Raw genomic sequence first — 12,984 nt, forward strand, 5'->3', positions numbered from 1 at the left:
GACATCACAGCACTGCTGCCCTGGGTGCCAAAAGTCCTGGGTATGTGTCTCCGTTGGAAGAAAGCCCTTTGTTATGTCAATGTTCTACTTGCAAGGTTTTATATGGAAGCATTCATAAATGTTATCCACCACCTGCAGTCCAACATGGTACTATCTTTCCTATCAGCTCAGCATAGTTTTTCTTTGCATTCTGCTGCATTTGTAGACCACATCTCAGACTTGCAGTGCCAACAGATAAATGGTAAGGACTGGGCATAGAATGACTGCAGTATCAGGGCAGTTTCACATTATCTTACATGAGTTATTAACCTCTTACAATCATCTATCATGGCAACAGAATGTATAAAAAGAAATTAATGGGGCAGAAATTAATGGGCAGCAAAATGGCAGATGCGTTTCAATGTAAGTAAGTGTAAAGTCATGCACACTGGGGCAAAAAATCAAAACTTCACAGTTCTGAGCTGTCTGTGACAGATCAGGAGAGAGATCTTGGGGGGGGGGGTGGACAGGTCGATGAAAGTGTCGACCCAATGTGTAGCGGCAGTAAAGAAGGCCAATTCTATGCTTGGGATAATTAGAAAAGGTATTGAGAACAAAACAGCTAATATTACAATGCCGTTGTACAAATTAATGGTAAGGCCACGCCTGGAGTATTGCGTCCAGTTCTGGTCACCACATCTCAAAAAGGACACAGTGGAAATGGAAAAGGTGCAAAAGAGAGTGATTAAAATGATTACTGGGCTGGGGCACTTTCCTTATGAGGAAAGGCTACGACATTTGAGCCTCTTCAGCCTAGAAAAGAGATGCCTGAGGGGGGACATGATTGGGACATACAAAATTATGCATGGGAAGAATAAAGTGGATAGAGAGATGCTCTTTACACTCTCATATAACACCAGAACCAGGGGACATCCGCTAAAATTGAGTGATGGGAGAGTTAGGACAGACAAAAGAAAACATTTCTTACTCAGCGTGTGGTTGGTCTGTGGAACTCCTTGCCACAGGATGTGGTGATGGCATCTGGCCTAGATGCCTTTAAAAGGGGATTGAACAAGTTTCTGGAGGAAAAATCCATTATGGGTTACAAACCATGATGTGCATGTGCAACCTCCTGATTTTAGAAATGGGCTATGTCAGAATGCCAGATGCAAGGGAGGCACCAGAATGCAGGTCTCTTGTTGTCTGGTGTGCTCCCTGGGGCATTTGGTGGGCTGCTCTGAGATACAGGAAGCTGGACTAGATGGGCCTATGGCCTGATCCAGTAGGGCTGTTCTTATGTTCTTATGTTAAATATGTGCATAGATGTGGTGCCTGTCTCTGTTGCAATTCATCTTGTGGGTGAGGGAGCAATGGTATAACACACGTTACCATGTTATGCTGCTTTACCCATGTTCAGAGGCTGTATGTACCTAAATACCAAGAGTGCCTGATCTCAGGTTTTCAGCCTGTTTCTGAGGGCAATCTCAGGCTCTCCACTTAGACCAGAGGTGGGCCATTTCCAGCCCCCTCGGGACCCCCAATTCAGCTCACAGGAAGCCCCCCATCTCCAGTGAGCCTCTGGCCTGGTCGGAGACTGTTGGAGCCCACAACAGTCATGAGGCACGGGCTGAGGCAAGGCTTGTTTTCCCTTGTCTCTGATACAGTTATGTCTCAGTTTGTGCTTTATGTTGGAGGTGTGTGCTCAGGAGTTGTATGCTCAGGCTGAAGGTGTGTGCTCAGAAGTTATTTATACTCCCCTTCACTTTTCTGGCTTGGTCTGCATGTCTGGCAAAAGTGCATCCATAATTGTCCCAAGTGCATCAATTCATGTCTCCGTGTGCTTTCTGTTTTTCCCCTGGGCATTATTTTAACCCCCCCCCAATTGTCTCTGAACAACTTATGCCTTCATGTATCTCTAGTACGTTTTCAATGTGCAAGAGGTATGTGGCAAACAGTTCATAGTTCTCATGTAGTTCGACATGCCTTTATTATAGTTTTCATGTGTATTATAAATAAGCTCAGTAAAATTCATTCATTCATATAAGGTCCATCTCTAATATATTCATTTATGTAAATTTATTCAAATTTGAAATGTAAATTAATTTTTTCCCAGCCCCCAACACAGTGTAAGAGAGATGATTTGACCCTCCCACCAAAATGCTTCAAGCCGCTCCACCCTTCTTCAACTTGCGCTACCTTCAGAGGTGGTGCAGGTCCAAGGAGACCTGTTGGGGCCAGCAGCCCTTACCCAGGGGTAAGGGGAAGAGTTTCCCCTTGCCTCTGGCTGAGCCGCTGCTGCCAACAAACCTGCATTGGATGCAGCGGAAGCCTCCTGGCTTGCCTGTTCCAGCACAGGTTTGAATTGCACTCTTAGGGGTAGTCAGGTACTGTAGGGATTTCAGAAACACTGATTTTAATGGGATAGAGGACAATAGCTAGAACCACTAAAGGAGAAAATGGTCCAAAAAGAAAGTGGCATTTTTTTTAAAAAGCATGATAGTGAAGGCATAATCAAAAATAGTTCCCATTAGAAGAAATGTTGGGAGAGATCCCAGGAAACTAGTGTGTCTAAGCAAGGAGGTTTCTGAAAAGTCGAAAAGCAAGAGGAGCATGTTCAAGAAGTGGAAGGCGGGGCAATTAATAAAGGAACTGTAAAGAAGACTCAGGCCGAGAATGACCTGATGCTGGGAAGGGATGCAAAAAGCAACCAAAAAGGGTTTTTTTGTTACATCTGAAAGAGGAAAATCAAAGACGTCATAGGCCAGTTGCACAGAGAAGATGGGGAAGTGGTTACAGATGATGGAGAGAAGGCAGAGCTGCTCAATTCTTATTTTTGATTTATTTTCACCCACAAGAAGGAGGTGGGTCAACCTAATGGCTGTACTAATTGGACCTGGGAGTAAGCCCCACTGAGTATAGTGGGACTTCTGAGTAGACATGCCTAGGATTGCATTTTTTATCCCCTGGGCATTAACCTCTCTTTTCACTCTATGTAAAGTGCTCTGCACATTTGTGGTGCTGAATGAACGAAATAGCAGCAACTGCCTCTGAGAGCCAGAAAGTTAATCTATTCCAGGGGTGTCAAACATAAGGTTTTCAGGCCAGATCAGGCTAGTGGAAGCTCCATAGAAGGATGTTTGGTAGCCAGACATGAGTGCAAATCACTGAGAGAAGTGATGCAGGCATGTATGCTATGCAGATATATGTCCTTCTGTTTGCCCAAGCTCCAAAAGAATATCATGGGGAAAGGTACAAAAAACCCTGTACACCTTATACAGAAGTGCAAAGGGCTTCCTTCTGGAAAGTTTGTTGAGCTCCAAATTCATTGGATGAGGACCATACTGGTGGCCTTGCACTCTCCTTTGCCTGGCCTTTGTCAAAAGCCAAAGCACATTTGCCTGCTCATAATACTCATGTGCAATTCAGTTTCGCTTTCCATAGGGTTCAATACATTTTCCTTGTCGACTATCAGCTTTTCAGTTTCATGACCCAACAACAATCAGGTCCCATACCACTGGTGGGTCCCAACCCACAGTCTGGGAAACACTGCTCTAGCATATTTGCTGTTCAGATTTTCAGACTTAAGGGCGCATGCCTAACCAAATTTTCAGCACTGACTTAGCTGCAATGCAGACCCAGGGAATGTAACAAATATACCCTTACCTTGGGGAGGCCTCCTTGGCTGCTTCCCCAGTGCGGGATGCAGTGCATGCCACATTGGCACAGCTATGTCAGTGCTGGAAAGTTGGTTAGGACTGCACCCTAAGTACATGCTCAGTCCCTCTGTTAAACCAGTGATTTTCAATCTTTTTCATCTCATGGCACATTGGCAAAGCACTAAAATGGCCAATGCACACCATCAGTTTTTTGACAATTGACAAGGCACAGTGTGCTGTCAGTGCAGAGCTTACACCCCCCAATGGTACTTTTGATAAATGGCCCTCTCTCAAATTCCCGTGGCACACCTGAGGACCATTCGCGGCACACCAGTGTGCAACAGCACAGTGGTTGAAAATGGTTGTGTTAAACTTTCCACCTTGGTCACTGCAACAGCTGGCTTGGCACGCTGCTGCTATCCAGGATGTTTTCAATCCTGAGGTTGATTATTTTACCTTACAGGTGTTACGGTGAGTGTGAGGATTGTTTCATGGGAGTACAATCAGACTTTCAAGATCACTTAATTCAACTTTTCATTTGTAATTTATTTTCTTTCGGCTGTCATAGGACAACTGTGTTTAATTAAAATATAGTTTTTTGGCACGCCTTGGGGTGTAAGACTCCTCTGAACCTGGTAACAGATTTTAGCAGATATCTTCAAACTGAACCAGACTTGAATATTTCTTTGAGGCACTTATTCATGTCTACTTAAAAGGATGTGCATGAGTTATAATTGGCTTTAATTATGTCTCATATGCTCTTGACTGAAAACTACTCTGTAACAGCTCCTTCTGGAGTCTATATTAACCAAGCTAACTCCAAATCCATAGATCTGGATGACTCAGCAGAAAAACAATTCTTACTGCTATCCAACTTGTCTGGTCACCGGCAGGTCAGCAATATTCTGTAAAGGATTGTGGTCTGTAAAGAATGAGTTGCTAGTCAGTTCCATATCACATGTTATTAGTAATCTTATCGCTAGTTAGTCAGAGGACAGAGCCCAGCTGAATCATGGAGGTGTTGGTTCAGAAAGGCATGTTTGGATGTGCTGTAACTCTGCTTTCATCACTTTCCTCATGATACATCTCTTGACAGTATTTAGGGCACAATCCTGAATCTATTTAGCTGGGATATCCTCACAAGTCAAAATTTTTCAGCACTATAGCCTAATGGCACACTCAACTAGGCATTGCACAGAGATACTGAAATAGCAACACTTTTGGAACTCTAAGCAATATTGCTTCCTATTAAAAAAAACTCAGTCTTGTGCAGGTGATGTTACCTAGTTTATGTCTGACAGGCAGACTTGTGTCTCTTATGATCCATTAACCTGAAGGCAGACCACCAGCCATGTAGTCAATAACCCATCTTTGCTGCCTGCCTACAATTGTAAAAATGGAGTCACCAATCAGCTGGCGGGCCATAATACTCAGCAGGTGGGCTACATGGAATTTGATTGGTGAGTCATAAGATGTGCAAGTCTGTTTCTAGAACTGGTTTGCATATCTGATCCTGAGAGATTTTTCATGAATTCCATTTATCATGTCAGCAATATTTCTACATCTTACTGAGAACTTTATATGAGAGTCATAAAGCATTTGTCCTCTTTGAACCCTCATTTAGTACATTTCCAAAGATGGAGTCTAAATCAATATTTTATTAAAGAAACAGGCCAGGTATTAGTCTTTGAGTTCCTCCTCAAAGTTCATCTCTTCTATGAAGCCTTTGGCCCAAGTCTCCTGCCCCATATCATATTGTTTCTAAGCTTAAGTAAATGTCCATAAAACAAACACATATTTTTCTCAATTTATCCCTGTCCAGCTGCCCCACTCCCATCCCATTCCTTGGATCTATTTTTGTTAATCCGTGAGCCATTCAAGGCACGGGCCAATCTTCTCATTGTTCATAAAGCACTATACACATGGATAGTGCTAGATAAATAGACAATGCATTTTTAACTGGACCAAGCCTACTTTTTTCAGAATTTCCTGGAGACAATCAAATCATGTAAGATGACCAGGGATATGATACGGAACCACTGAATTTGGCTTCTAGCCTAGTATCTATTGCATTATCTACTTCTTGAAAATCCCAGCTTAATTTTTTCAAATGGTACAAGTTTTTAGCCATCATGTTAACAGAAAGTATGAAACGGTAAAGTTATCCAGCGGCCAAGGCCAAGTGGCTTTCATACTTTTTACAACCCCCCCCCCCCACTCTGCACTCTCAAATCTTCTGAAGCTCTATAAATCCGTGTCCAAGTCATTACTATTTATCATTATCATCATTATTTGGCACAGTGATTTTCAACCTTTTTGTCTCATAGCACACTGACAAGGTACTAAAATTGTCATGGAGCACCATCAGTTTTTTGACAATTGACAAGGCACACCATGCTGTTGGTGGGGAGTTCACATCCCCCAATGGCCCTACTAATAGATGACCTTCCCCCAAACTCTCACGGCACACCTGCAGTCCATTTGTGCCACACCAGTGTGCCACGGTACAGTGGTTGAAAATGGCTGACTTGGCAATTATGTCAAAGGACACAATGAGGGTGGGAGTAGGATTTCATCTCAAATAAGTTACTCCTACTGAAGCTGATTCCAGCATGTGTGTGTTTTAGCCAGTGTCATATGTGTGAATATGGGATTCTTGGTCCAAGTTCTCTGCCCAGATGTACAGTTCAGTGGCCTTTGACATAACAAACTACCCCAACAAGTTTATGTGAGGAAAAAATGGGATGACAATTATAATGTAACTTGACCTAAATTCTTGGGCAGTGTGAAAGGAAATTTCAGCAAGTTATTAATTAAGTATGACTGACTGTTCTTAATAATCAAATGAAACGTACTTAATGGGAATAATTTAACTTCTGATGAATTTGTGACCTTCTGGAAATGGGGGAGTAGAGGGACAGGGCTAAAGATATTTCTTATTGTTTCCTACATACAGTTTCTCATGCACCATTTATATTTGACTGTTTTTAATCATAAATATGGGGCCAAATTAATCACCATGATCTTTCATCATGAATGCAAAATTCACTGTTGTTCAAACATGCTTAATTTCAATTCTTATACTCAAACTAGACTAATAATTGACGGTGGTATTTTATGCCACTGTGATAAAGAAAGTCAGACATATATATCAGCTGTTAAGTACTCTATAATTCAAATAAGTGGTCACCACAATCTTGCAAAGAGAGTCTGACGGTAACTCTCAGTGACTCAGCACAAGCATAAATGCAGACTGCCATATTGCTGCTCCCACAAATTGCCTGTCTGACAAATGTGATTCAGGTTCTGCGGATAGCATTTCTACTATAAAATGACAAAGAAACAAAGTCATTTTCTCTTTGGTCTGCCAGACGTGCAAATCAGGAAAGGAGGTACTATCTATCTCTTCACATGAAGGTTGAGGTCCAAGTTCAGGGCTGAATGCTGGGTATTATCTTAAAAGTGCATTGAGATTTTTGAACGTTTAAAGGAAATTTCCACATGCCGGTTACGTACGTAGTAATAAAAGACAGGGGATTCTGCCCAAATGGTCAGATAGTTTAGCTAAACACAAGATGCCACAAGGGACGTACAAAATTAAGAAGAGAGCATAGCGAAAGAAAAGCTCAGGTCAACCTTATTTATGACTGCAATTATCTGCATGGTTTATGAGTTCCTGTGCATACCACCAACTCTGTTCTGCTTATACCACTCCATGTTGAGTTATCCTCAACTGACAAAGTCATATAATCATTCATTGAATGATACACACCATTACCAGCTGCTGCACACAAGAGAGGCTGGCTATCTCATCATTTAACCATTTCTTTTCTGGATGCTGGGGAAAATGGGAGTGGTCTTCACAAACACACATATTCTTTGCCTCAGAATAAAACACAAGAGCAAAAAAGAGGCTGATTATTGGAAAATTACTAGCCAGCCATAGTATCACTAATTTTCTAGATTGTTAGGGAGCTGTAAGATTGCCAGCCTTGCTAAAGGCGGAATTCCTATGTCCTGCATGTAGGTAGAATTATCAGGGCCACTGTACCTTTAAGGGTTGCAGAGAAGACCTTATCACAACTGGACTATAATGGGAAAAATCACACTTGGGTAAATGATACTGTCTAGGCAACTCTAAAGGTACAGGAGCCACTAATCTTCGAGGAAAGTGCACAGAATGATACTGTGGCTACAAGGGGTACCTCTGGAATGCTTGGGGAGAATGCCATTGTCATTGTTGAGCTCCAGAGCCCCAACAAGGGAGCTGCACAGGGCTCAAGTTCCAGCTGTGCAGCTTAGAGGGAATACTGCTTAGGGACTGACAGATTCCACAGGGGAAGCATTTCCCATAATCTTCATGCTGGAGGAAAGCAGTTACATTCACATGGAAGATCGCAGAGGGATTTAGGTAGAGGTGAGCGTATACAGTGGTTTCAGTCACTCATATTTAAGTTTAGGTGCACTAGGGAATATATAAAGGCTTCATGGAAAGGGTGGGATTTAAGAAGAGATTTGCAGGGACTGAGGAAGTATCCTGCAAGTGTTCTGGGTGCAAGCATATGTGCAGTAGTGAAGAACAGGCAGGTGTTTGAGAGAAACTTTCTACAGTATTTCCCTTTTTACAAAAGAAAAAAAATTAATAAAAGTGTTCAGAACAGTTTACATAGCAATAGAAATTAGAAGATATTTTCTTGCAGTCACAATTTTAAAAAATAGTGCAAGAGAGACCAGGGCAATAGCCTCTGTGAGGATGCAGTGCTGGGACGTATGGGGACAGTTCCTCTCCTCCTGCCACATATGAGAGACATGCCCCTTTAAAAGTTGACTTTCTGTCCGATTAGCACAAACCATCTTATCTCAATAACAAGAATTTTTAGAGTGTTTTCTGATGAGACAAAGCACTTGATGTATTTTCCTGATGGAATCCTTAGAACAACCCTGTAAGGCAGCTGTTTTCAACCACTGTGCCATGGCACATTGGTGTGCAGTGAGTGGTCCATAGGTGTGTCACAGGAATTTGGGGGAAGGTCATTTATTAGTAGGGCCAATGGGGGATGTGAGTCCCCCTCTGGCAGCACGGTGTGCCTTGTCAATTGTCAAAAACCTGATGGTATACCTTGACAATTTTAGTGCCTTGTCAGTGTGCCATAAAAGGAAAAACGTTGAAAATCGCTGCTGTAAGGTATCATCCCTGCAATGTAGCTGGGAAGCTGAGAGTGGGAAGAAGTGGCTCACCCAACCCACCTCTTAAGTTCATGGTAGAGGCAGAATTCAAACTGAGGCAGTCCTAATTCACAGCAGGCAACTGTGTACTATGCTTACATTATACTGGTACAGCGGCTGCTGTGCTGGTCTAGGGTGGCGCAAATGTGTGGCAAAGCACGTTTCCAGCACTCTAGGAGTAAGGAGTGCTGACCGGAAGGCCACGTTGTCCCACTGATGCTGGAGCTGCTGGAGCAGGTAAGAGCTGCTTTGTGTAGTGTAGGGGAGGGGGTGTAACGGAGTGGGAGAGCAGAGTAGGGATGGGCCAGACCTGGGAGGGGGATGGGATTGGCGGAGGAGGCCTCTGCCATATCCTATTCCCCTTCCTGAGCCTCTTCCCCGGCATAGGGTTTCTAGGACTTGTGCCAGTGATTTCAAGGTCTGACTGAGTGATGGTAGGTGGCTGATGTTACTTTATAGCTACAATTGTGTGGAAACGTACCTGGAAGTAAGTCCTATTTAATAGTGGAACTTATTTCTGAGGAAACATGCATAAACTAGCATTCAAAAATACCTTCTATATTGATCTGGGATGTTTTTTAATTCATATGCAGTTTTTCATGCATTTGTTTTAAACTAGAGGCCCCAAAGTGTAACGTGTGGCTCTATGGGACTCGTGGGGCACTTCCTGGGGAGCCATGGGATGGCCGCCAGTCGGTGGCAAGGACACCGCACTATAAAGGACAGTAGGAGGCTCGACTTGGCGGGCTGAACTCTGGCACACAGTTTTCGCTGCTTGGTAAAACCCATTTGCATGCCCTGATCCTCCTACCGTCCTTTGTAGTGTTGTGTCTGGCCAGAAAATCGGGAAGTCATTGCCAGTCCCTTCTGTGAGTTGTGTGCTGTGTTTGGAACACGCGGGGGTGTTGTGAGACTCCGAAGACTGGAAAGGGCTGTTTTAAACTGTTACAACCCATTCTTAATTGTCTCTGAGATGAAATGAGCTATCTAAATGAAGAGTAATGTTTCAAAGTAGAAATAACTAAAAGGGGAAGACAACATCCTGATAAATAGCCATGGGACATGGTATGTGTGTGTATGTCATGATGGGCTCCTGCAATTCAGAATGTACCACACATGATGATACCAGTGCAAACATTTCTGTGGTTTCGCAAGTAGGTTTTTGCCAACTTCTCCTAAGTATATATAATCTGAATATGTCATTAATAGTTATAATCCAGTAGGCCCTTTGAAGTTAATGGAACTATTGTAGTTTTTAGTAAGTTAATACATACAGTGTTCTCAAACTCTCTAGTGCTTTGCTTGCATATGCAGCACTTTTACCGAACTGGCAATGACTTTTACCAGATATTACTGGAAAAGAACTTGTAACAAAATCCTAGATCAACTGAAAGTTTGCCTTATCACAGGGCTTGTGATTTTACAAGCAGCTGTTTCTTGTAAAACTATTTTCTTAATGCCTTTGCTAGTCTTCCTTTGCTCAGTACTCTCAGCAATGGACCTCATTCCTCACCCATTTTGCAGTTAGGGCCCAATCCTATCCAACTTTCCAGTGCTGATGCAGTCCTGAGTTCAGGGAACAAACATTCCCTTACCTTGAGGAGGCCTCCATGACTGCCTCCCCACTGCAGAATGTGGCACACACCCTGTTGGCATGACTGCATAAGTACTGGAAAATTGGATAGGATTGGGCCCTTAGCTTCCTTTGGTTTATTTGCTAGAACAGCAGTCTCCAAACTTTTCAGTATGAAGGTCACATCATATATTTTAAACATTTTCGAGGGCCAAAAAGGGAAAAAAAATCAGTTTAATGAATGAAATTTAAATAAATTTTACTTGGATCTTTTTTGTGATGATGGTATGATTTAGAAAAAAAGAGAAATATGACAACTACAAAGAAACAATACCATGCTTAAAATGAGAAATGATACATAATGAGTAAAAATGTCAAACATTAGCTGTGACCCAAAATATTCAAACTATTTTGTGAGTATTGAAAATATTCAGTTCTGTTATGGTGCTATACACCATGCCGGATTCATGCAGTTTCTGAAAAAAAAAAATTAAAATCATATTTAGAAACAGTTCAACCACCAAAAACTAACAAGCTTCCCTATGAAAAAAGTTACTTGTTTTGGGACTTTGCACAGCTCACTTTACACACCCTGATTAGGAAACATGCGAGGGTTGTTTCCAGAAAAGCCCAAACTGTTGTTTATGCACGTGGAAAAGAGTGTCGCAAGGTCTCCTAGTACAGTGAGGTCTGGAGCAATTTCTGCTTAGGGGGAGCAGAGAGGGGGAGGATGCAGGGGATCTCATCTGGTCCTTCCCAAATCAGATAGCAATGCTCTTTGCACAATGAAGGTATGCAGGGGGGAAAAGTGCCTTTTTCCTGAGACTCTGTGGAAGCGTTTTAACTGGGGAAAAAAGCCTCCCCTGTCTTTCAAATCCTTCCCCACTGAGCTGGGGCTTTTTGAATCTCCCCGCCCCCCTGATCGCAGCCCATAGCGCCCCCTCCCCCTGGAACTGCAAGGCAAAGACCGCTCCTGGGCTGTTGCGTTCATTGCTGGTGCTTGCACCGTCTCCCCTCTAGCAGCCGCCATTCTGCGGGGCAACCCAAACTTGTTACACACTGGCACCAACTCCTCCTCCTCTTGTTGCTGCTGCCGCCCTCTTTGCAATCCCCAACAGCGGCAGCTGAGCACGCAGCGGAGAACCTGCTCCTGGGGCTGCAAGAAAGGGCTGGAGAACTTGGAAAGCGCAGCCACCGCAGGTGAGGAGAGCCTTTGCGCGTCCACGGCGCAGGCTGCAGCAGTCTCCCTCCTTCCCTCGCTCCGCTTGCTGCAGCGCGGCCGGTCTTGTTCGGTGGTGGGGGGCGAGGAGGCAGACGCACTGCAAGGAGCAGCCGCCCTCTGCAGCCTCTCCAAGCCCTTCTTTCCCGGGGGGATCGTGGGGTCCAAGACCCTTGCAGGTGGGTCTTTGCAGAAATGGGTGGTGCTGCTGCTGCTGCTGCTGCAGAAAGGGGAGAGCAATTGTTGTGTGTGTGTGATGAGGAGGGCTGGTGGAATTTGCAGCCGGCTGGTGCTGGAGCTGCGGGGGTTGAGAGGGAGCTCCACGGTGGTGTGCTGCGAAGGCTGGCTGGGTAGGAAGCCAGGCAGGCAGCCGCTGGGGGGGGGCTAGATCTGCCCTCCAGCACCTAATCACTAGGGTCGCTGGATCGAAAAACAACTCGCTGGGCTGGTTGCAACAAGAAAAGACCTTGCAAATGGTTCCATTCTGTGCAGGTCTCTGCTGGTGGAAGCTGGGAGCGCCTGGCAATGGTGGGGGGCTGGTATAAAGGCATTCTGGAGCTATGGGGGGTTCCCACTGTAGTGCAACTTGCAGGTGGTGGTGGTGGTCTAGAATCCCACCCACCCCCCATATGGGGACTGTGAGGCATACACAAAATGACACACAACCTTTCCTTGGGCTGGAGTTCAGGGAGATTTATGTGGGCTGTGTCTATGGTGAGAGAGACAAGCTCCTCATTGGTAGGTTGTGATTGCTTTGGAGTTTGCATTTAGTATTTAGCTGTTTATTCCACTGTGCACTCCTTTCTGATAAAGCAGCAGCCACCGCCTCCTTCCCTCTTCATTTTCTCAGGAACAGCTTGTGAAATGACCTCTCTACAGAACCCAAGCTGCTGCTGCCTTTTTTTTTTTTTTTTTTTGCAACCGGTGTTAATACGTTCACCTGCCTCTATAGTAACTACAGTAATCTCCTCTCCCCCTCCCCTCCCCCTGCCCTTTTTATAATCTGGACAACATGGACTCTTTGTGTGCATGGCTCAGTGGGAAAGATGGGTTGGCTTTCCACTCATGCTGTATCATGATTTAGGGGCGATCTTTGTTTCTGAATCCTACCCATGGCTGCTTGGAGGCATTTAAATGACCTTTTCTGCTTCCCTAGTGATACTTTAACCAAGGGGAATGAAGGAGGGGAAGGGAAGTTTATTTTATTTTCTATTTCTTTTTTGCTGCTTTGAAAAATCCTCGAATGACAGGTGGAGGGGGAGAAATGAATCTGTCAAAAATCCATTAAACTCTTCTGTTGAAAGGCAATGCAGTATTGGCAACTTTCAACT

The 12,984-nt window shown here is 44.1% G+C and overlaps 1 protein-coding gene across 3 annotated transcripts in view; it reads left to right on the forward strand.

The window, feature by feature from the left end:
* Window positions 1-11,519: 11,519 nt before the first annotated feature.
* The window catches only part of SEMA4D (semaphorin 4D), a 146,005-nt gene continuing 144,540 nt past the window's right edge, over window positions 11,520-12,984 (forward strand). The window contains exon 1 of one of the 3 annotated variants that reach the window (XM_066618439.1): window positions 11,520-11,634. The gene's annotated coding sequence lies outside the window, so the exon portion shown is untranslated. Of the gene's footprint in view, window positions 11,635-11,731; window positions 11,833-12,984 lie in introns of those variants that run through there. The other 2 variants (XM_066618437.1, XM_066618438.1) reach the window with 2 other exon arrangements.

This window comes from Tiliqua scincoides, chromosome 2, assembly GCF_035046505.1.
Source record: "Tiliqua scincoides isolate rTilSci1 chromosome 2, rTilSci1.hap2, whole genome shotgun sequence".
Taxonomy (NCBI): domain Eukaryota; kingdom Metazoa; phylum Chordata; class Lepidosauria; order Squamata; family Scincidae; genus Tiliqua; species Tiliqua scincoides.